This window comes from Cyprinus carpio, chromosome B4 (genome assembly GCF_018340385.1).
Source record: "Cyprinus carpio isolate SPL01 chromosome B4, ASM1834038v1, whole genome shotgun sequence".
Classification (NCBI taxonomy): domain Eukaryota; kingdom Metazoa; phylum Chordata; class Actinopteri; order Cypriniformes; family Cyprinidae; genus Cyprinus; species Cyprinus carpio.
Window position 1 is genome coordinate 31,702,066 of NC_056600.1, and position 9,986 is coordinate 31,712,051.

Below are 9,986 nucleotides of genomic sequence, written 5' to 3' on the forward strand. Positions count from 1 at the left end.
CCAGGCTGAAGTTAAAAAAACTAGTGATGTTACGTTCAACACAGAAGCTTCGAAGCTTGTATCAAAAAAACAACACATTTCACATTGAAGCACTGTTGTGAAATGCATCATGTTTGCCATGTATTTATTTATGTCAAGTAGTGTGTTTTTTTATATTACACTCCATATACTTTTCTATCTGCATTAACGTGTTAACAACATTTTAAAGTTCCTGCTAATTTATTGGTTGGTTTTATGTTGTTGTTGTTTTTTTCTGCCTGTAGGTGAATGCTTCACTTGGAATGAATATTTTCAGTATTGTAACTGCAAGTATTGCCATTATTTTATTTTCAGTGGATTTGGCTATAGGGCCAGAAACATACTGCAATGATCATCTCTGTTATTATTTAGAGGAAAAGTACAAGGTATGTCATAAACTTTTATATTTAGTAATGTGTGGTCTGTACACAAGCCTTAATCTGCACTCATCTGTCCAGTATTTTTATCTGGCATTTCAGAAGTAGTTTATAGATCATTTACAATGCAAGAAGACATTGACATTATACATAACTTGTAACTCATTCCAGTTTAACCTATAAGGGCCAGATTTATTAACAGCTTGTGCCAGTGTAAACCGGCTTCTTCCTGGTGTTAGCGGGATAGTTCCCCCAAAAATGAAAATTTGATGTTTATCTGCTTACCCTCAGGGCATCCAAGATGTAGGTGACTTTGTTTCTTCAGTAGAACACAAACTAAGGTTTTTTTACTCAAACCGTTGTGGTCTGTTAATCATTTAATGGCAGTCAATCAAAAAAAACATACACAGACTAAACCAAATTAAACCCTGCGGCTCGTAACAATACATTGAGGTCTTAAGACATGAAACAATCGGTCTGTGCAAGAAACTGAACAGAATTTATGTCATTTTTTACCTCTGATCCACCGTAATGTCCAACTGTCCTGAGCACATTTACAACATCTGGTGTGTGACGTCAATTAAATACAGATAGGCAAAAAATTCCATGTTGTCTGATGATATATATAAATGGTCTTCCATTTTGATGCCCTGTACTTCTAAGTATCTTTAGATCATCGCAGTGCCAGTGAACACGTCCGCAGTCTCTCTGCACTGTGTAAATAATGAGCGTTGTATATGCATGACAGAGCGCTTCCGTACATGCGTCTACTATCATAGGTATGTATAGATTCCCTATTCAAAAAAATTATATAAATACTGTTCCAGTTTTCTTAGACAGACTGATGCGCCTCGTGTCTTAAGACCTCTTCAACGTGTCAGCCACAAAAGCTGCAAGGTTTTGTCTGTGTATGTTTTTTTTTTTACTCTCAAAGCCATGGAGCCCATTGACTGCCATTATATGACTAACAGACTGCAACAGTTTGAGTAAAAAAAATCTTCGTTTCTGTTCTACTGAAGAAACAAAGTCACCTACATCTTGGATGCCCTGGGGGTAAGCAGATAAACATCAACATTTTATTTATGGGTGAACTTTCCCTTTAAAGAACTACTGTCAGGATTGACTAAAGGCAAGCAGTGAAAACTTAGTGCCTTTGAAAAAGGCATTAATATCATTTCTGTGCGGCTGACTTCATTTGCATTTGTAGGAGTTTCCCTTTCAGGCACAAATTTTATTGGAGGAAAGTATTTAAAAGAGTCACACAACATGATTTACTAAATTTTGCACCAGTCAATTTACTGGTTTCCCCTTCAAAGGGAACTCACACTGCATCCCCTAGGGGTGCCATCAGAAATGACCTTGTGCCTGAAGCACATATGAAAGCCACCAATCCCACATTAGCCACACGCAGCCCGCGACATCATTAAGCGCGGGCACCTGTGAAGTATGGCCAGGGTGCCGGTAATGCATGTTACTAGCTTCTTCATGTTCAGAAGACAACCTGTTTGTTCTGTGCATGTGAGACATACATAAGAGTACATCTGGTCGATTTCAGGAAGTGCATACTCCCCGTGTCAAGATTCTTGACACCCAGGACTAGCACTCACTAGTGCATTATGTGTTAAGGTGAGGTGCACGTGCATCACTGCTTGAGGGCACTGAATGCTTTCATTACAGAAATTCTCGGGACATAAAGCAGGGGGTCCAAGCTATGTTGCTGTGGCATGCCAGAACTCAGTTAAGAGTGGGGATGCGTGAGCTGGAGCTATAGCGAAACTGGAGAAAAGGCTTTAGATCTTTCTGCTTCTATTGGCTGACTTGCCCAATGCGAGCCACGGATTAGCAAGTTACTGGCATCATCCTAGTCAAGACGAGGACATGGAGAAAGTATGACTTTGAAGTCATCCCATCCCGCCAGCCCCATGCAAGCTACAGGGGGATGTTGGAAGTTATGGCCCTTGCTACTAAGAGGCAGAAACTAATGGGGGGGCATGAGAAACAGAAGCCTGAAGTCATCTAGGACGAGGCGGTTTCCTGTCGGGCCATGACCATCCTTCCCCAGGAGCCTTTGCGTTTTTCTCCCCTGATCTCCATTCTGAACTTGAGAGATCTCGTGGTTGGGGCATATTCAATTCAGCTTCATGTCTTTCAGCACCCTTACTATGCAAATGTTGAGCATGTCTTGCTGAGCATGGATATGTAAGGATGCCACCTGTGGAAGAGACGTCTGCAGACTATCTCTATCCCAGAAGCAGTCATCCCCTCTCTGATGACTCCTGTCCTGCCATCTAAACCACTTCAAACAACCGCGGAGTTGAGATAGCAGGGGCGTATGTAGCAGCTGGAGTCAGGCCGGGGGCCCCTGCACACTATGGCTGTGTTGCAAGCCTACCAGGCAGACCTGCTAAAGGAGGACCTGCACTGCACCATGACTTTACCGGCTCTACACCATTAAAGCGGACCACTACTGCCATCGACCAGGTGATGGGTGGCTTCCTGAAGTGTCATCTCTGGCTTGAATCTAGCCGGACGTCGGGAGGAAAAAAAACTTTCTCCTTGGTGTTCGCTCTTGCCCTCTAGACTTTTGGCACATCCATTGAGGGGTGATGGACGAAAAGGATTTATCACGGTTGTCAAAGGATCATATGACGGGACCAGAAATCTACAGTCGTGGCCAAAAGTTTTGAGAATTACACGCAAATATTGGAAGTGGAAAAAAAGTTGCTGCTTAAGTTTTTTATAATAGCAATTTGCATATACTCCCAGAATGTTATGAAGAGTGATCAGATGAATTGCATAGTCCTTCTTTTGCCATTAAAATTAACTTAATCCCAAAAACCTTTCCACTGCATTTCTCTGTTGCTATCATTAAAGGACCTGCTGAGATCATTTCAGTAATCATCTTGTGCTCAGATGAGAGAATGTTGACGAGCACAAGGCTGGAGATCATTATGTCAGGCTGATTGGGTTAGAATGGCAGATGACATGTTAAAGAGGAGAAGGTGATGCTTGAAATCTATTGTTCTTCCATTGTTAACCATAGTGACCTGCAAAGAAAGCGCGTGCAGCCATCATTACATTGCATAAAAATGGCTTCACAGGCAAGGATATTGTGGCTACTAAGATTGCACCTAAATCAACAATTTATAGGTTCATCAAGAACTTCAAGGAAAGAGGTTCAATTCTTTTAAAGAAAGGCTTCAGGGCGTCCAAGAAAAGTCCAGCAAGCGCCAGGATCATCTCTAAAGAGAGGATTCAGCTGCTTGGGATCGAGATTCTGCCACTAGTGCAAAGAGCTTGCTCAGGAGATGGCAGCAGGCAGGTGTGGCGCATGAAGCCCCTTTCCGATTGTTTGCGGCATCTGGAAAAAGGCTTGTCCGGAGAAGAAAAGGTGGCCGCTACCATCAGTCCTGTGTCATGCCAACAGTAAAGCATCCCTGACACCATTCATGTGTGGGGTTGCTTCTCATCCCAAGGGAGTGGAAGCTCACTCCACAATTCTGCCCTAAAACACAGCCATGAATAAAGAAAGGTACCAAAACACCATCCAACAGCAGCAACTTCTTCCAACAACAACAACAGTTTGGTGTAGAACAATGCATTTTCCAGCTACGATGGAGCACCGTGCCATAAGGCAAAAGTGATAACTAAGTGGCTCGGGGACCAGAATGTTGAAATTTTGGGTCCATGGCCTGGAAACTCCCCAGATCTTAATCCCATGAGAACTTGTGGTCAATCCTCCAAGAGGTGGGTGGTGGACAAACAAAAACCCACTAATTCTGACAAACTCCAAGAAGTTATTATGAAAGAATGGGTTGCTATCAGTCAGGATTTGGCCCAGAAGTTGATTGAGAGCATGCCCAGTCACATTGCAGAGGTCCTGAAAAAGAAGGGCCAACACTGCAAATACTGACTCTTTGCATAAATGTCATGTAATTGTCGATAAAAGCCTTTGGAAACATATGAAGTGCTTGTAATTATATTTCCAGTACATCACAGAAACAACTGAAACAAATATTTAAAAAGCAGTTTAGCAGCAAACTTTTTGAAAACTAATATTTATGTAATTCTTAAAAATTTGGCCCACGACTGTAGCTTAGCTCTCGTGCTCCTCCTCCCTTCCTGGTGTAGAGGCACATGGCGGAGGCAGATAGGGAGACGCTAAGCAGAATAGAGGGGATCTCAGGGAGGTGATTGAAAAGAAGTGCACTGATAATAGGCACTGTGTTTCTAAGTCCCCTTAGTGCTTAGTGCTGGCTGTCACCCCCCTCCATCCAAGTGTTCAAGCAGTTGCTGTCTACGTCTGCCCTGATACTGGACTAATGATGTCTTTGGCAGGTTTTGTGATGCTAACGAACAGCCTACTGATGGTCCAGTTCTCAGAGACAAAGTTGCTTCAGCTGAGTGATAGTGTTGCTCTCTGGCCGCTTTTTGGTTGAGCCCAGGTCTGTAAGTGGCGTGGTAGATTTCAGTCCTTAAGTTATCTCAGGTTGTTGTGATATGCTCCTCCAAGTGTTTGGGTTTTAAGCAGGGTCCCTCACTCCCTTCTCTAGCCTAGGCTGGGCTGCCTTCCCTACCTAAAGGGTTTCTAAGCAGACGGCCCACCTTTAGTAGCTTGTCAAGGTCAATTGCTATATATGGATAGTTTCTTTTGACGAGGTGGCTTGTTTGGAATACAGTTATAGGTTGAGTCCCTTTTCTAGCTCCTTGTTCAGGAATTTTTTTGTCAAAGATTTACTGGCGTACTGGCCAAAGCCAGTTTCCTTTGATAATATCTTTTATACTAAAGAGGCAGTGTAGAGAAAAAAAGATCTCTGATAGCCGAGGCACTCCGTAATTAAAATGTCTTTATTGCAAAAAATGAGATGTCCTAAATGGACAACTTTAAAATGCCCACGTGTAGCGGCATGGGGCCTTCCTCATGCCCTGAAGAGAGGCCCCATGCAGCTACAATCAGGCATTTAAGTTAATCCATTGCATTTAAAACTTACCCTGTAATACGGATTGCCTCATGCTTATCAGATCTATCAACTCTACTACCCTCTTAAGAATCATTCTACCTTGGACGAAGAGCACCCAAATCAAACTTAAAGGGATTGAGCACGCCATTCATCTTGAAGCGATGAGAGGAATAAGACATAATTCACCCCAAAAGATGTGATGTGGTTGAGGATTTGAGATTTGGATTTCCTCAGAAAAGAATGAAGCACTTTATTCAGCAGAGATCATAAACATGAGTAAGTCTCTTTTTTATTTATTTATATGCTTGTACTAGTTTTCACATAACATGTAAACATTTTACTAGTTAGACTTTTTCCAAAGACTTTTCCAAACTATAATTCCTGACTAAATGTTTAATCAAGTGAAATATTATGAAGTTTCAATAACAATATACACTACTATACCATTCAAAAGCTTGATGTAAATAATATAAATGTACCAATAAATGTAACTGTAACAAATGTAACAATCATTGCTGTTCTTTCAATTTATCCCCCCTAAAAAACCTAAAAAAAATATTCTCAGCTCTTTTCAACATTAATAATAATAATAATAATAATAATAATAATAATAATAATAATAATAATAATGATGATAATAATAACAATAAATGTTTTTTTGTAGAAAATAAGATTGTTAAAAGGATTTCTGAAGGATTGTGTGACTGGAGTAATGATGCAAAAAATTCAGTTTGAAAGTCAGCTTTGATTTTTCCTAATAAACTGTTTTAACTGCACTCACAAGTGAATATTAAATTATTTTGTGGGATAATTAAATATATTCTAAATAAACTACAAACATAAAATTATATAGATTTATTTTGTCCTCACATTCTTTCTTGTAACTCATCCCTCTCAGTCACACAGCTGACTGAATGGCTCATTATGCAACTCATTATGCAGGCCTTTGTCTTCTCAGGTGTGAATTCATGATAGTTGACGCCTACTGGCATATGACTTTTACCAACAAAAAGTGTCTTAGAAAATTTAAATCAATATATTGTTTTTCTGTAAGTGAGTAAACCAGATGATTTTCACATCATTTAGAAAAAAAAAAAATTCTAGGCTACAAGCTCCAGTTCTCAAAATATCTGGGAACCAATTTTCTGTATGTGTTTTATTGCCTTATTCAAGTGATTTAACATTTTTAGTTTTTCACTAACCACGCATAACATTTTTTTCTCAAAAACACAATCATGTACATACATGCTGCTCACATATTATTATAGCCTAGTTTGTGCTGATTACAGTGAGATTAGACTTTAGCCATTTTAGATATTTATAAGAAACTGAAAAAAGCACAAATGTCAGGGCATGACAAAACTTCTCCAGGCCCCAAAAAATGCCCTTAGACTCCAGAGGGTTAAGTAGATGGCCCGTTGTCCAAGTGTCATTAGCTGCCCCTCATCTTTGGTATGTGTTTGCCACTTTCTGGTGCTCTCTCACCAGGTGGTCAGGCATGCACAAGGCCATGGCATGTTTGGTATTTCGTTCCCCATTGTGTCCCCTAGGGCAGTGGTTCTCAACCACATTCCTGGAGGACCCTCAACACTGCACATTTTGCATATCTCCTTAATCAAACACACCTGATTCAGGTCACCTGCTCATTACTGAAATGGGCGTGTCAGACAAAGGAGACATGCAAAATGTGCAGTGTTGGGGGTCCTCCAGAAATGTGGTTGAGAACCACTGCCCAAGGGGACGCAGTGTGGAGTATCCTTGAAAGGGATACATCTCATGTGACACATGTAATCATGGTTCCCAGATAGGGAACGAGACACTGCATCCCCTTGCCATACCTTTGGGCCTACCTCTGTCACGGCTCCTTCAGACAATACAATACAATAATACATAATTATACATGGTTAAATAAGCAAGTCATCATTCAAATAAAAATGAATGTGTTCATAGTTGATGCAATGTCGAAATCTGAAATCATTTTTGTAAATCCATGGGTCAAATGCTGTGCTTAGACACCTGACTAATGACTAGTCTATGTGTGAATGTACCACAAAACTGGACTTTTTTGAGTGTATATAAGCATTGTAAGAGTATTTTAGAAAGGAAAATTAAAAGATAAAAAAGGAGGAATTTAGAGAGAATCAGTAAATGATGAATAATTTATTGCTATTGTGTGTGAATAGTATGTAATCAATAAAAAAGTAACTGTAGTCTGATTACGAGAATTTTAAAATCTAACTAACTCTAATTACCAATTACATAATTTTTGGAATCTGATTACATAATCCAGATGACATGTAATTAGATTACCACCCAGCTCTTACTGCTGAGCATTCTATATACCAGTGTGAGTAGTAATTATCATTTATTTGTCATAATTATTTATTGCTAATGTTGAATTTTCTCTCAGACTGTCTTCTGGGGAACCAGAGGTGTATTGCTGTTACCTCGCCTTGCCCGGAGTTTATCATTTTGATCTTTCTGTCACATTTGCCTTTAAAGCCAATGCCTGCTGTTGTTCTTCTCAGGTGAGTGATGTGCCTAATCAGGGGGTTCCCAAACTGTTGTTTTTGTTTCTCCTTTTTCTTCTTTTTATTTATTTATTTTATATTTTTTGTAATATTAAAATGGAAATATTTACTTTTAAGGATGTTCACACTGTAATACTGGAACTGTCTGCCAGTGTTACTGCATTTATAGAATCTCAGAGAAAGAAGGCATAAAACATTACATGTACATGTCTTTTCCAAAAGTGCAGTTGCTCCTTTACCACCACAGCCCTCTGATTTCCAGGCTGAGTTGTTTCCATGATTTTAACAGCTCAGAGGTAAAGAAAAGCTTGAACCTGAAGTTGAGTTGGACTTTGAGTAAAATGGTATTAAAAAACATTTTTTGAATTTAGTGTTGAATGTCCATGTACTGGAAATATAGTAAGGCACACAGTAATGGGTACAATAATTATTACGTAATATTATCAATAAAAAAGCAATCAATAAGCTAACCTCTCTCTCTCTCTCTCTCTCTCTCTCTATATATATATATATATATGTTAGCTTATTGAAAAAAAATATAATATATATATATATATATATAATTATTATTATTATTATTATTATTATATGAATAAGTGGGCAGTGTTCACTTATGAAAAAATTTTGTTAATGTTTGGTTTTACATATAGCTGAACACTTTTACAACTTTTTTTCTCACTTATTGTTTGCTTAATAACATGTCATATATGAAAATATGTGTGATGTATAAAATGAAAGTGTTTACTGAAAACAAACATTAAAAGGATTTTTCTTTTTTTTGACTATAGGATATCTTGTTAAAATCTTGGCAACATGGTGTGAAAAATGAGACATAACTTTTTGCAACTTGTGCTTTATGTACCATATAAATTCAAATAAATAACAATATGTTCCACATAATTGTAATTTGTAAGAATGAAGTATACTGTATAAAAAAATGTCTTATTCATAATCAGAGTGGCTTATTCTTAATTAAAAAGTGGAAAATGTTGAAAAAGGTTTGTGATGACTGGCTAAAACACAGGGCTACACACACACACTGATCTTACTGTCTTTATGAGGGAATTATGACACATTTATTCTGACATTATTTCACAAAACAGAAGTTCAGCTGCAGTATTAATAACACATGAAGAGAAGAGGCTATAACATCTTATTGTTACCTTGTTTTATCATGCAATTCAAAAGCATAATGGATAGAATCTCTCATCAGTGTATTCTGATTCATCAACACAGTTTCACTGATGATTTCAAATTAACAGTAAACCCAGGACAGAGAGGCTGAGTGAATGTGGTCTGTTCTGTGTGGATGAGGCTCATTGTGTCAGAGACGCTGTAGAAGGACAGAGTTCCTGCACTGTGATCCACAAACCTCCTATTCTACTGCTGATGGGCTTCACAGGGGAGACAAGTCTCTATGTCATTGTGATAGAATGAGTATCTGTCAGGAGAAGCAGAACAAACTCAGGACTGATCATTATATCCAAACCAACACTCTTTACCCCATCCCTTCCTGCTGATGCTCTTATATGACACTGATATATACACACCATCACTTCCCTCCCCTCAGTTTCCCAGTAACAGCGTCCACACACACTCTCTTTACACAACACCTGAAGATTCTCATCGAATCTGTCTGGATGATCACGATACGGCTGATATTGTTCCACATTTGCCACTTTTCTGTTCTGCTCAGACAGAATGAGGAGAGTGTTTGCTGTGTGTCTGGATCTAATGTGAAAAAACAAACCCCTAAACACAGAAACAGGGGATATTTATAGCAGCAACAATCATTACAGGAGAGAGAGAGAGAGAGAGAAAGTGTGTTTTTTGTAGGCGTACATTTCTTTAGTCCTGCTGTAATCCTGCACTCTTCTCCATGATCCACACTAGAAAACACAGTCACATTTAATCACTAAACAAACACAAAATCAAATTACATTTTTCAATTAAGATTCTGACTTTTTTAATGATTTTGAAAACAAGATAATCAAGATAAAACAACATGTTACACATGCTTTAAACATACCAACAATCATGAAGTGACATTTAAAAGGGTTACTTTCGTTCCAAACCAGTAAAAAGCTTTGTTCATCTTG

At 38.7% G+C, this 9,986-nt stretch overlaps 1 pseudogene; it reads right to left on the bottom strand.

The window, feature by feature from the left end:
* Positions 1–9,077: 9,077 nt before the first annotated feature.
* Positions 9,078–9,731, bottom strand: LOC122137241 (annotated as a pseudogene).
* Between the last annotated feature and the right edge of the window lie 255 nt (positions 9,732–9,986).